Source organism: Carcharhinus amblyrhynchos, chromosome 5 (genome assembly GCF_965287045.1).
Source record: "Carcharhinus amblyrhynchos chromosome 5, sCarAmb.v2.hapA, whole genome shotgun sequence".
NCBI lineage: Eukaryota > Metazoa > Chordata > Chondrichthyes > Carcharhiniformes > Carcharhinidae > Carcharhinus > Carcharhinus amblyrhynchos.
The window spans coordinates 16,517,874-16,530,072 of NC_137328.1; positions in this window are offsets into that span (position 1 = coordinate 16,517,874).

Genomic DNA, 12,199 nt, shown 5'->3' on the forward strand with positions numbered 1-12,199 from the left:
TTCATTGGCTGTAAAGTGATTTGGAATGCCTTGACTCTGTGAGAGGTGCAAATACAAAATTTTCCTTTTTATTAAAAATAACATTTCTGATGTTTAGACTGCTCTGGAAGAACCATAGAATCCTACAGTGCAGAAGGAGACCATTCAGCCCATTGAGTCTGCAGAAGAGAAAAAGGCAGAAAAGCACTGAATGCTACACACTGTGGATGTTGAAGGAGGATCGTATGAATGCACACTGCATTAATACAAATACACCAGCCAGGAAACCCAACACCGGTGACAATCTGCTGAAGCATATCTAATTTAGTTCATTTTCAATATGCCACTAGTCCATTAGCTTCCCACGTGGCACATTGCAGAAATGTTCAACCTGAAAAAACCTGTAGCAAGTGCAGACATTTCCCAAAATTGTGATGAAGACAAAAGTATTGTTTTTGAAGGAGCTGTCAAAGGGAAAAACCTCACTTTTGATGGCACATTGCAAGCCATTGACAATACCATGAAGCAAACTTAACCCAAGCACATGGAGCAAAAGGGATTCAATAAGAAAACTACCTGTTGTTTGCATTGTTCAACAGGGTCACATTTGCAGGTCAGTAACTCACTAGTAGACCTAAAAGAGGAAAAACATCGCAAGGAGATTAGGGTGTTATTTGGCTGAAGGATTAAAGTGTGTTCTGGACATTAAGAGAACATCTATGGTTTTGGATTGTGAGATTAAAGTCACCACAAAATGACTTGTTTAATCTGAAGCCAAATTGGCAACCCATTGTCTATTGTGACTGAACTGTTGCACATGTTTCTCATTCATTTTGGCTTTTCATGGGATTTGACATGATAACCATTAGGAATGATGGTTTGTTGTTATTATTGTGAGATTTTGAGTCTTTTTTTGGATAACAACATGTTTACTATTTTTGATTTGAGTGAGGCAGCATTGGTGGACAGAAACCTTGGCGATAGAGTTTGCACGTTCTCCCTGTGTCTGCGTGGGTTTCAGCAGGGTGGTCCTGTTTCCTCCCACACTCCAAACATGTGCGGGTTAGGTTGATGGGCCATGTTACATTGACCCTTAGTTTCAGGGGGACTAGTAGGGTAAATACATGGGGTTATGGGATAGGGTCTGGGTGGGATTGTTGTTGGTGCAGGCTTGATGGGCCAAATGGCCTCCTCCTGCACTGTAGGGTTTCAATGATTCTATGTCTCTATTGATAGAAAACCCAAAGTACTGTCCAGTTCCTTGATTAGGCCTTTTTCCAACTTCTGCCCCAACGTTGGAGACTGTAATACAAGCAAAGGTTTGTATATAGTTAGCTCACTCTCCATTACACTGGCAAGTCATAGGTACAGATTTATTACTGATCTTTCAACTTACAAAACCAATATCTATTTCTCTATATGGACATTATTTACTATTGATATCTAATCTGATCCATGATTTTCCATCATATTTAAATCTCAGGGGGGAGTTTTCCCATCCGCCTGCCATGGGAGTCGTAATGGACGGGACACAGACATGCAAAGGTCCATTGGCCTTGGGCGGGATTTTTGGGGCGAGCGCAGCCAGAAAATTCCCCTCGGTTTCTAATCACATTTCTGAAGCAATGTAAAACCTGAGGTGAGATACGATTGATAAAGAGTAAGTTAGTCCATTACACTTGAGCACACTGCCCAATGTCTGATAGAACAACAGCAGTAAAAGACATCTTGAAACTAACTGCCTTGTCCATTCTTTTGGTTTAGAAATGTATATTTTCTTTTGTGTGGTGAGCCGAGAAGTGCTGGAGGACATGGAGATTGCAGGAGAGAAATAACTCTCAAAACTGTGCATGTGGAAGAAATTCATTTAAAGAATGCATTGCAAAGGGGCACAGTTTAAAGCTGATGAACAGATGCATGATGGCTATGGCTTGGGTTTCGTGATGGGTAACGATACTGAAACTGTTTGCAATCATTACTCCACTGGAACAACAGTTCTGAGAGTCTGCACACATACAGAATAATGTAGAAATGCTGTCAGTAATCCTATGCTCCACCACAAGTTGCCCAGGGTGCAAATCCTAAGCATTTGAGTGAATTGATAAAAGTTTCCAATTTTCCACTGTTAGTCTCACTTAATGTCTTGAAAAAGTTACAGTTTGCTGAGTAAGGTATAGCTGTGGTTTTAACAGTTTTCTAATATCATAATTACTGCTGAACACTCTCACTGGTCCTGAAAAGCTAAGCTTATATTTGTGGATTGTCAAATTTCTCCATTATTACAAAAAACACATTTTAAAATCATATATGTTAAAGATTATTTATAATACTTTGGCTTCTATCTTACTCCAGTCAGAATCATTTATTTCGCTGTCTGAAATTTTAAAGTGAAGGGACTCAGAGCTTTTAACTTCCAGCTTTGCAGTCTGTGGGAATACATCAATGTGATTGGTTTCTACTTCTTGTCTGCTGATGAAGGCTTGGAGATCCACTTAACTTGTACCAGATTTAAACTGCTGTTGGGAAAAGGGTATGCTGGCTATAAAGATTATTACATTTTTATGAGCAGCTTTTTTCTAGAGGTTGTTACAGGTGCTGTTTCTTCATGACTGAATTCAAAATCTGAGTTTAATACAACCAAAAATCTATTTCAGGGGATTGAATATACAGTGATCAAAGCACCGAAGGGACCTGAGTTTTAATCTATGTGAAATGATAATGCACTGTCTTGTGTTAAGTGCAACTATAGATAGGCAATAAATGCTGGGTAGCCAGCAACGCCCACGTCCCACAAATGAATTTTTAAAAAAGTGTCTACCTATATGGCATATTGTTATGAATATGTTCATGATTTATGTAATTCAGTATATAATTTTAATTTTAGGAATGGAGGTTCAAATGCAATTAATACACTTTAAATTTGGGGCCATGTTACTTTAAGAAAGACAGGTAGAAAGATAAGATCACATTTACTTAGCTAAAGAACTGGAAATGTGACATCTGCAATGCTTGCAAGAAGAGTATCCCAGAGAGATGTTTTGTTTTGTGATTTAGTACTAAATTAGTTTGAAAAGATCCAGCGAACCAAAAATGGTTATAAAACCTAATAACGTGATCAGATCAAAGAATACATTTAAGCAAGAAATAGTTAATCTAAAGGTCAGTTTGAGGACACCCAATGCCTGATGATTGTCATGGAGATGGACACATCTTAAGGAGGTTCTCTGGTTTCAATTTATCTGGCTGTTTGCTGGGAAAGATAGTTGCAGCTTAGAACTGGTGTGTGCAGATTGCAGCTCACTTTGGGTGGATAGCCAAGTAAATGACAGTTTGACAGGCCTGCAGACAGAAAGCAGAGTAAACAACTAACCTCCTCGTTGACCATGTGGAATGTGGGTGATGCTTAACCTCAGTTTGAATTTTGTGAGGGAACATAAGCTGGAAGGTAGTGTAGCATGAAACTAATGGAGGAACCTACAGTGGTCCTCACAGAGCCTTGTAAAGAAGAAAGTAAGCAACAGATAAACTTGGAAGTATTGAAAAGTAACCAGAACATGGACTCAGTCAAGAGATGATAACTGATGATAATTGAATTTGAGAGTAACAGAAATTGAAGTGAATGCTCCAGAGGACTGAAGCACACTCATAGGTTATCCCTACAGGGTCCTGATGCCACGATGCTGGCAACTTGTGTTGGTATGGTGATGGGGGCAGGGGGGGGGGGGGGTGGGGGGCGGGGGGAGTTGGTGACAATATCACTAATGATGGAGGGTGTGGCATTCAATGTTGATGACGGGTGGAGTGGGAAGAGGTCCCTCAGTTCATTGGCAGATTGGGGTGCCCTGCATAATGGCACCCGAGCACTCTGAAGCCAGCTTCCCCTCTGTACTTAAGGAATAATTTGCAATCATTTCGGTAAACTACCTTAGTGGTTTCCAAAAAAAAACAACCAACTTCTAGTTTCTGTCATCCCATTTCTCTTCACCCTAAGAAAATGGAACTCATGAAGATCTCTGACCTACTTGTGGCCTCCAAACTCAAACCCTTTCTCAAATTTTCCATATTACCTGTGTTTTCTAGTTTATTTAGTGTGAAGTATTCTATCATACCCAGTTTGTGGTCATACAGCATTGTCTTCAGGGTAAGTTTTCTTCCCTCACTTCAGCAGCAGAAGATTCAGCAGCATCTTGTAGTTCCATTCACATTTCAGAGATCTCCTCTTGTTCTTGAATTTCATGTTCAACTTTTTCAGGCGACGTGGTTTCTCCAGAACTCGGCAAGTAAAAGTCAGCAGATAACTCAGCCACATTCCTGGTAGCTGAGGATGAATGTGCAGTTTGTGCACTGCTCAATACTTCAAATTTACTACAGTAAAAAGACAAATTGTCTTCTTGCTGAACATTGTCCTCTCGCCTTGCCTTCAATTTTATTTACTTTTGACTGCCAGATTGATAGTGTCATTTCATATTGACTGAGCTTTCTTAATTTTGATAATGAATTTTCTGAAAGAGCAGGCCTTTTATTGCCATCCTCAGCCCTGGGAGTCGAGCTGTCCCTGCTCACTTGATGACCTTACCATTGTGTTGGCTCACCGGCTGCCTGGCGAAGGTATGGCCTTGGCATCAGCTGCCCAGTCCTCCTAAGTTTTGACAGGAATTCAAGTTGCCCCTGCTGTATCAATGTCCACACTGTTCCGGTAGCTCATCGGTTGCTTGCCTGGCTTCCTGGCCTCCTCACCTCGCCCTCAGCTTGCTGCCAGCCTGGCTACCTAGCCTCCTGGGCCCTGGTTAACAAACCTGAGTTGCTGCTGTTGTAAGAAATATTTTTTCAGAGATCTTTGTTCCTGCTGCTCTCTCCTCCCATGTCACAAGCCTCTCAATGATCTTGCACACTATTTTTCCAGAGTTCTTCACCAATCAGTGCCCAATATTGCTCAGCACTGGCTGCCGGTAGGTTCATTTGTATTGAGCCTATCAGCAAATTCAGTGGTCTCAGGATCTGATTGGTACTCCAAAACCACTGGCCAGCGTGGGGACCCATGGTTGGGGCCTTGGGCCTAGGCATGACATTTTTCATTGTAGGTCTGCCTCTATCACTCCAACCTGCCACTTGGTGGCCACTTCCAGGTAGTTGGGTAACTGAAGGCCACCAGGAAAATCCCACCAGCCTCCTTTACCCACCATTGTTCTTTGTATTAATAGTTCTTACTGAACATAATTGACAGTTGATCCCAAACTAGCCTGTAGCAAAATGGCTGACATCAGGAATGGTGTCAGGAAAGTGGCATGTTTACTGATGTGGTGTTTTTGGCATCCAATCTTTTCCAGACCTTGACAGGACTTGAAAACCCTGCCCTGGAATTCTGGAAGGAAGCAGAGGGGCAGATTTTCAATTTGACTGTTTGTGTAGAGCAGATGACCCATCTGCATAGACTGAGGGTGGGATTTTCTGACTGTGTTCGCCCCAAGGCTGGAAATTCCCACTCACGGTCAATGGACCTTTGTATGGTCCACCCCGACTCGCTACGATTCCCATGGCACACGGGTTGGGAAAATTCCAGCTGGAGATTCTGTTCCACCAGATTATTGTTCAGGCAGAGGAGGCAACAATCTAACTCAGTGTTCCATTCTAATGCTCTCCACCTTAGTGAATGCAACAGTGAATCAAAACCCAGGGACAATCTCTCTGGAACATTTCTTAAGACTTACAATGATTTTCTGCCTCCTTCCTAGGTATACACAAGGCAGAAGCAACACACAAACCTTTAACAATCAGTGACTTCTGTGTTATGCAACGATATCAGATCAAGATATTGATATCAAATGAAAGAGACATCAGGATATTGTATTTTGAAGATGTGCAGTGACCTCCTAGTATTGTGCCATTGTTTCTAAAGTTTGAATGATCAGTAATGATATCAATTCATATCCATATGGATAACCATTCTGATGATGTCAAGTTAACCAAAAAGTCAAGCTGCAACAATTTCGACATATCAGCCGGGATTTTATGACCTCGTTTGGGTGATGCTTGTAAAATCCAGCCTGAGAACAACAGAGAATTCTGCTCTGTGAGCCTGGCTCACCCCAATTCCAGGGTGGGCATGGCTGTAAAATTCCAGCCATCAAGTTCTAAATTAAATTTAGCTTCTTGTCCACCACCAGGTTACTTACGTTTGATGAATATCAGAGTTCAAAATTTTGTGTACATTAAAAATTATGACAAATATGTGTTTTCATTGTAAGAACATAGTGCACTAACATATAACTAGCAATTTAGCAAGACCTTTATTACACCTTCATAGTCAGAGTTGATTTACTGTAATACATATCATTACATCCATCAACATGTTGAAGAGAAGAGGTACAATTAAAGTTAATGTTTATTTGAATGAATCCTGTGCCTTGTTATTTTTAAGCATTTCTCAGACCAGAAGTCAAGAAGATCATCTTGTGATTTGAGACACGCACTGTTGTCAGTTGAATTGTACCCACAATGTGGAATATATTACGAATTTTAACTTGAGTGTTAAGACCCAGGCCAGAAACTCCAAGGTGTTTTATGAAGATAGCCTAGACACTAGGGGCCTTATTTTACCATTTTGATTCTAAATGTTGGATAGACTTGAACTGGGAGTGTTTCAGATCCAACTTTTAGACCCATTCTCAGGTGCTCCCAGACCCACTCTGCCTGAAAAAATATCAGCAATTCTGAATTGATAGCAGGATCCTGAGGAGCAGACAGAACTTGGTGTGCATGTACACAGTCTCTTAAGGTAGCAGGACAGGGAGATAAAGTGGTTAAGAAAGTATATGGCATTCTTACCTTTACTGGTTGAGGCATAGGGTTTAAGAACAGAGTGGTTATGTTGGATCTGTATAAAACATTGGTGAGGCCACAGCAAGGATAATGCGTGCAGTTCTGGAATCCACGTGATAAGAGGGATGTGATCGCGCTGGAAAGTGTGCAGAGGAGATTTACCAGGATGTTGGCTGGGCTGGAGAATTTTAGTTATAAAGAGAGATTAGATAGACTGGGGTTGTCTTCCTTGGACCAGAGGAGAGAGGGGTCATGTAGATAATTATGAAAGGCATAGATTAAATAGATAGGAAGAAACGTTTCCCCTCGATGGAGGGATCAATGACCAGGAGGCACAGATTTAAGGTAACGAGCAGGAGAATTAAAGGGGATGTGAGGAAAAACTTCTTCACCCAGAGGATAGTGGGAGTCTGGAAATCACTGCCTGGAAGGGTGGTGGAGGCAGAGGCCCTCACAGCATTTAAGAAGTATTTAGATGGATACTTGTGATGCCAAGACATATGAGGCTATGGACAAGTGCTGGAAACTGGATTAGAATGGTCAGGTGGTTGTTTTTGACCACTGCAGATGCGATGGGCTGAAGGGCCCCTTCTATGCTGTATACCTCTATGACTGACTCTAAAACCTACAAACTGCAATAGGTGATTTTTTTTTAATGACGAGGGATAAGTATTAGTTAAGACAATGGGAGAATGTCCATTGGCCTTGGTTTAACAGCTTGTATGAAAGATCAGCTTAGAATACAAGCTCAAATTCCTGCAGTGGGTCTTGATGACACAGCTTTCCGACATCAAAGTTATCACTGAGCCAATGCCTGGCATCTCATCCAGCAGTCATTGCTCATGTGTGAGGCTGCATAGTGAGTAATGGCAGGTTGTTTGACGATAAAATGATTCAGGGTTTTCATGTTGTTCTTTTTTGATTCAGAATCTGAGAACGTAGTGTCCAGGAACTGGCCCCTGGTAGTTATGTTGTTAAATTTTCATCGTGCAGTTGCATACCCCATCAATTCAGATAAAAAAAGAGCGACAGCGCTCAGCTCTGGACTCCAGGAATCTAAATTTGGAGAATAGAAGGAGAGCACTTTCTGACCTTACCCAGTGCATTCCCAGCTCTATCACAGGAGGAAGATCAGGTATGGAATCCTGAGTTGTTTCCTACTCCTCTATACCCCTGACCACCTCCATTCTCAACCCTTTAACGATAATTAATGAGGCCAACTGTTGTATTATCTCAAAGGAGAGTGAGTCTGCTAATTCTTCACAGTGTGCTGCTCGAACCTAACGTTTGTGTATTTCATTCCTTTTCGCGATCATTTAGGTGCAAGGAGAGGGCAAAGAAGCTTTACCAGGATGTTGCCCGGTCTGGAGCGTTTTAGACGTGAGGAGAGGTTGGATAAACTCGGATTGATTTCACTGGAAAGATGGAGGCTGTGTGGCAACCTGACAGAAATCTACACAATTATCAGAGGCATAGATGGTGTGGATAGTCAGAAGCTTTCTCCCAGGGTGGAAATGTCGACTACAAAAGGGCACAGGTTTAAGGTGAGTGATGGGAAATTTAGGGGAGACGTGCGGGGCAAGTTTTTCATACAGAGAGTAGCGGATGCGTGGGCACACTGCCAGAGAGGAGGTGGTGGAAGCAGCGGCGATAACCATGTTCAAGGCCTATCTGGCTAGACACACGAACAGGAGGCAAACAGAGGGATAGAAACAATGCATTGGTGCAGGCTTGGTGGGCTGCAAGGCCTGTTCCTGTGCTGTATTGTTCTTTCTTCTATTCAGTCTGGTTGATGTTTAATTCAGAGTTTTGCTGAGCTAAGATTGTATTTTGATGCTCAAAATAATGCTCTGCGGTTGGCTTGTTAAATATTTTTGTAGTTCCTTTTTGCTCCATATTTTATGTCTCAAAACCACTAGTCAGATGAGTCCTAAGAATGGGTATTTTGTTCACCATTTCACCTTCCATAACTTCACAGAGTACTATTACACGGTAGCAAAACCCAAAACTCCATTTAATGCCTCTTTATGTGGCCATTAGAGTGAAATTCCAGGCAGATTTTAACCTAATGTACTAGGCAACAAACAGACAGGTTCAAATCACTCACCCAGTTTATGTTTCCAGCTCCCAACTGAAATCAGCAGCCGATGGCATCCATTTTCAGCCAGCCAGGTTCAAGTCAAATGATCTCATCCTTGACGCAACCTTTGTACAGGTCAAATTTTTACAACAGACCCTCTTTCTCTAGTTCACAACAGCTTCAAAGCATGAAAAATGCAAACAAGAGGAGAATTGCCAGTTACTAGGAGGTCTACAAATAAATCCCTTTATGAAACTTGCTTGCCCAGTCAAAGTGAATATATTTCTGTTGCCAGGGGTATAACTATTTCCTATTCTGTAATTCAGTAAAACATGACAGTAATTGAATGTTGAAATTGCTTTTCACACTGATGCACAAAGTATGATTTTTAGCAAAAAACATGACATCCCATTATATTGCCCGAGCCTTTTAAGTCAAAGCTTGAGTGCCTTTCAGTCACTTACACCTCCTGGCAAATACACCACTCACCACGGGACACTAAGTGTGCCCGTAGACAGCAACTTTTCTCTTTTTTTTGATAGCAAAGGCTGTTAATGAATAGTTGAAAATGGGCTGAGCTGAAAATATTTGACTGGCTTTCAGCATGATACCATTCAGAACTGTTCAGTTGCATCATTTCCTAATCATTAGTTCTGGCAAACCTATTCTGAATGTGTCCATTCTCTGGATCTCAAATCCGCCTCTGGATTTCAAATCGGCACTCGACTGAGGAAACACGCAGACCCTGAAATTATGCCGAGAGGAGTCAGCAGATGAATGCTTCTCACATTTTCCCTAAGTTTCTCTCTCCTGCATTGTAACAGGGGCTTTTGCCCCATTTATTTCAATAGGTTAACACGGCAGTAAGTTCGGAGAGCAGCTGAAGCATTGGCACACTGGGATCTGATGATAATTGCTGGCTCTTAACCCTTTACTTCTCTAGTTTAAGCAGTTGTACACACAACATGAAGGTTCTTCAGCTAAAGTTCTGCATGGTGTGCACAAATGAGGAAGGTGATATTTGAGCTGTTCATTAAAGCCATCAAAAAGATGGATTCATTGCCTCAGTGGTTAGCATTGCTGCCTTACAGCACCAGAGACCCAGGTTCAATTCCCGGCTTGGGTCACTGTCTATGTGGAGTTTGCACATTCTCCTCGTGTCTGTGCGGGTTTCCTCCGGCTGCTCTGGTTTCCTCCCACATTCCGAAAGACGTGCTGGTTAGGTGCATTGGCCATGCTAAATTCTCCCTCAGTGTACCCGAACAGGCGCTGGAGTGTGGCGACTTGGGGAATTATCACAGTAACTTCACTGCAGTGTTAATTTGTGACGCTAATAAACAAATTTAAACTTAGACTTAGCTCCAGACTTGAAATGAGTTTCAACGGGCGAAACCTGGCTCCCACTCAATTTGCTCCACTGCAGAAAACTGTTTTAATTTTCCCAATTGGCAATTAAGTTTCTACTATCTAGGGGAATCTCTGCCATAGGTAAGCAAAGTCACATGGACATGGAGAAAAACATCCATTGTTGAATATTTGACTTTGATTCAAATGTTTTGAATCAGGAGGATTTAAGTTTAAAAACGTTCTGTGAATTGAATGGAAATGCTACATGTTGTACCCTATTTTGTGGAACACTGCTCCTATTTAATTTCACAGCTTCAAGGGCAAAGGTTTGAACCCTGGATTTCTGTGGACGACAGATGCATTGTGTTTTGCTAGGACTCAGCTTCAGAAAGAGCTCACCATTGGATTATGCAATTTTGACCACCTTGACACTTGCACAAGTGATGCACCTTCTCTCCACTGAGGCAGAAAGATCATCAAATGCCTTTGAGGTTTAAGATGGGATGAACCTTCAATCCACCCTGGATCAAATGCTGGATGAACTTTAGTTGTGCAGATAATTCTCCTGAGCCGCAGTGTGCTGTAATTCACACATTTAAGAAGCTGTTATCTGGCTACCTATGTCAGTAATATACAGTGATTCAGCCATCACAGTCTCATGGAGTGCAGTGCCCACAAGATTGTCAATTAAGGCCCGGTTATCAATGAGGCAGGGAAAATATTATCCCAAAGGCTCTTGCACCTGTCACACTAATAAAGCTTTGAACTTCTGTTTGTGCATTTTGGAATGGTTGAACTCACTGAGTGAACTGTAACAAATGATATGACGTTTATAATTGTATGCTTGAAGTCCCAGCAGAGAGAAGTATGGAGTACACTGCTTCCAATCTGCGAATACTATTAGCTAAGTGCGAGTGCACATCCTTTTGCTTTGGTTGCAGGCTGCAATCAATGAAGAGCGAACAAACTTTAAAAGCACTTTGATTTAATAATGAAAAAGGTTCAGATTTTTGAAAAATTCATTTTTGCGGGATGTGGGCACCGTGGGGTAGGCCGGCATTTATTGTCCATTCCTAGTTACCGTTCAGAAGGAGGTGGTGAGCTGCCGTTAGGGAGGAACTTCCAGGATTTTGATCCAGTGACATTGAAGGAACAGCTACATATTTTCAAGTTAGGATCATGGGTGGCTTGGAAGGGAACCTCCAGTTTGTGGTGTTCCCAGGTCTCTGCTGATCTTGTCTTACTAGATGATAGTAGTCATGGGTTTGGAATGCACTGCAAAAGGAATCCAATCTAGCTCAATTGAGTAGATAACTAAGGGATCAGGGTTCGATTCCTGGATTGGGTCACTGTCTTTATGGAGTTTGCATGTTCTCCCTGTATCTGGGTGGGTTTCCTCCAGGTGCTCTGGTTTCCTCCCACATTCTGAAAGAGCTGATTAGATGCATTGACCCAAACAGGTGCCAGAATGTGGCGACTAGAGGAATTTCACAGTAACTTCACTGCAGTGTTAATATAAGAAGTTAAGAATATAAGAACTAGAAGCAGGAATAGGCCATCGGGCCCCTCAAGCTTGCTCCACCATTCAATAAGATCATGGCTGATCTTTTTGTGGGCTCAGCTCCACTTACCCGCCCGCTCACCATAATCCTTAATTCCTTTACTGTTCAAAAATGGATCTATTCTTGTGACTAATAAATAAACTTTATGAGGATCAGGTGAACACCAATAGTATGGTGTTGGATTCCTGTTCAGCTTTAGTAGATTGGTGGGGTTATGGGGATAAGGCCTGGGTAGGATTGTTGTTGGTGCAGACTCAATGGGCTGAATGGCCTCCTTCTACACTGTAGGGGTTCTGTGATTCTATGATTGCTTCCTAAACATATCTATTGTAAAAAAACGTTGCATACTTGGGGGGATAATCACCAAGAACCGGCTTTCCATTGACTCTGTCTACTCTACACACCCTGAACA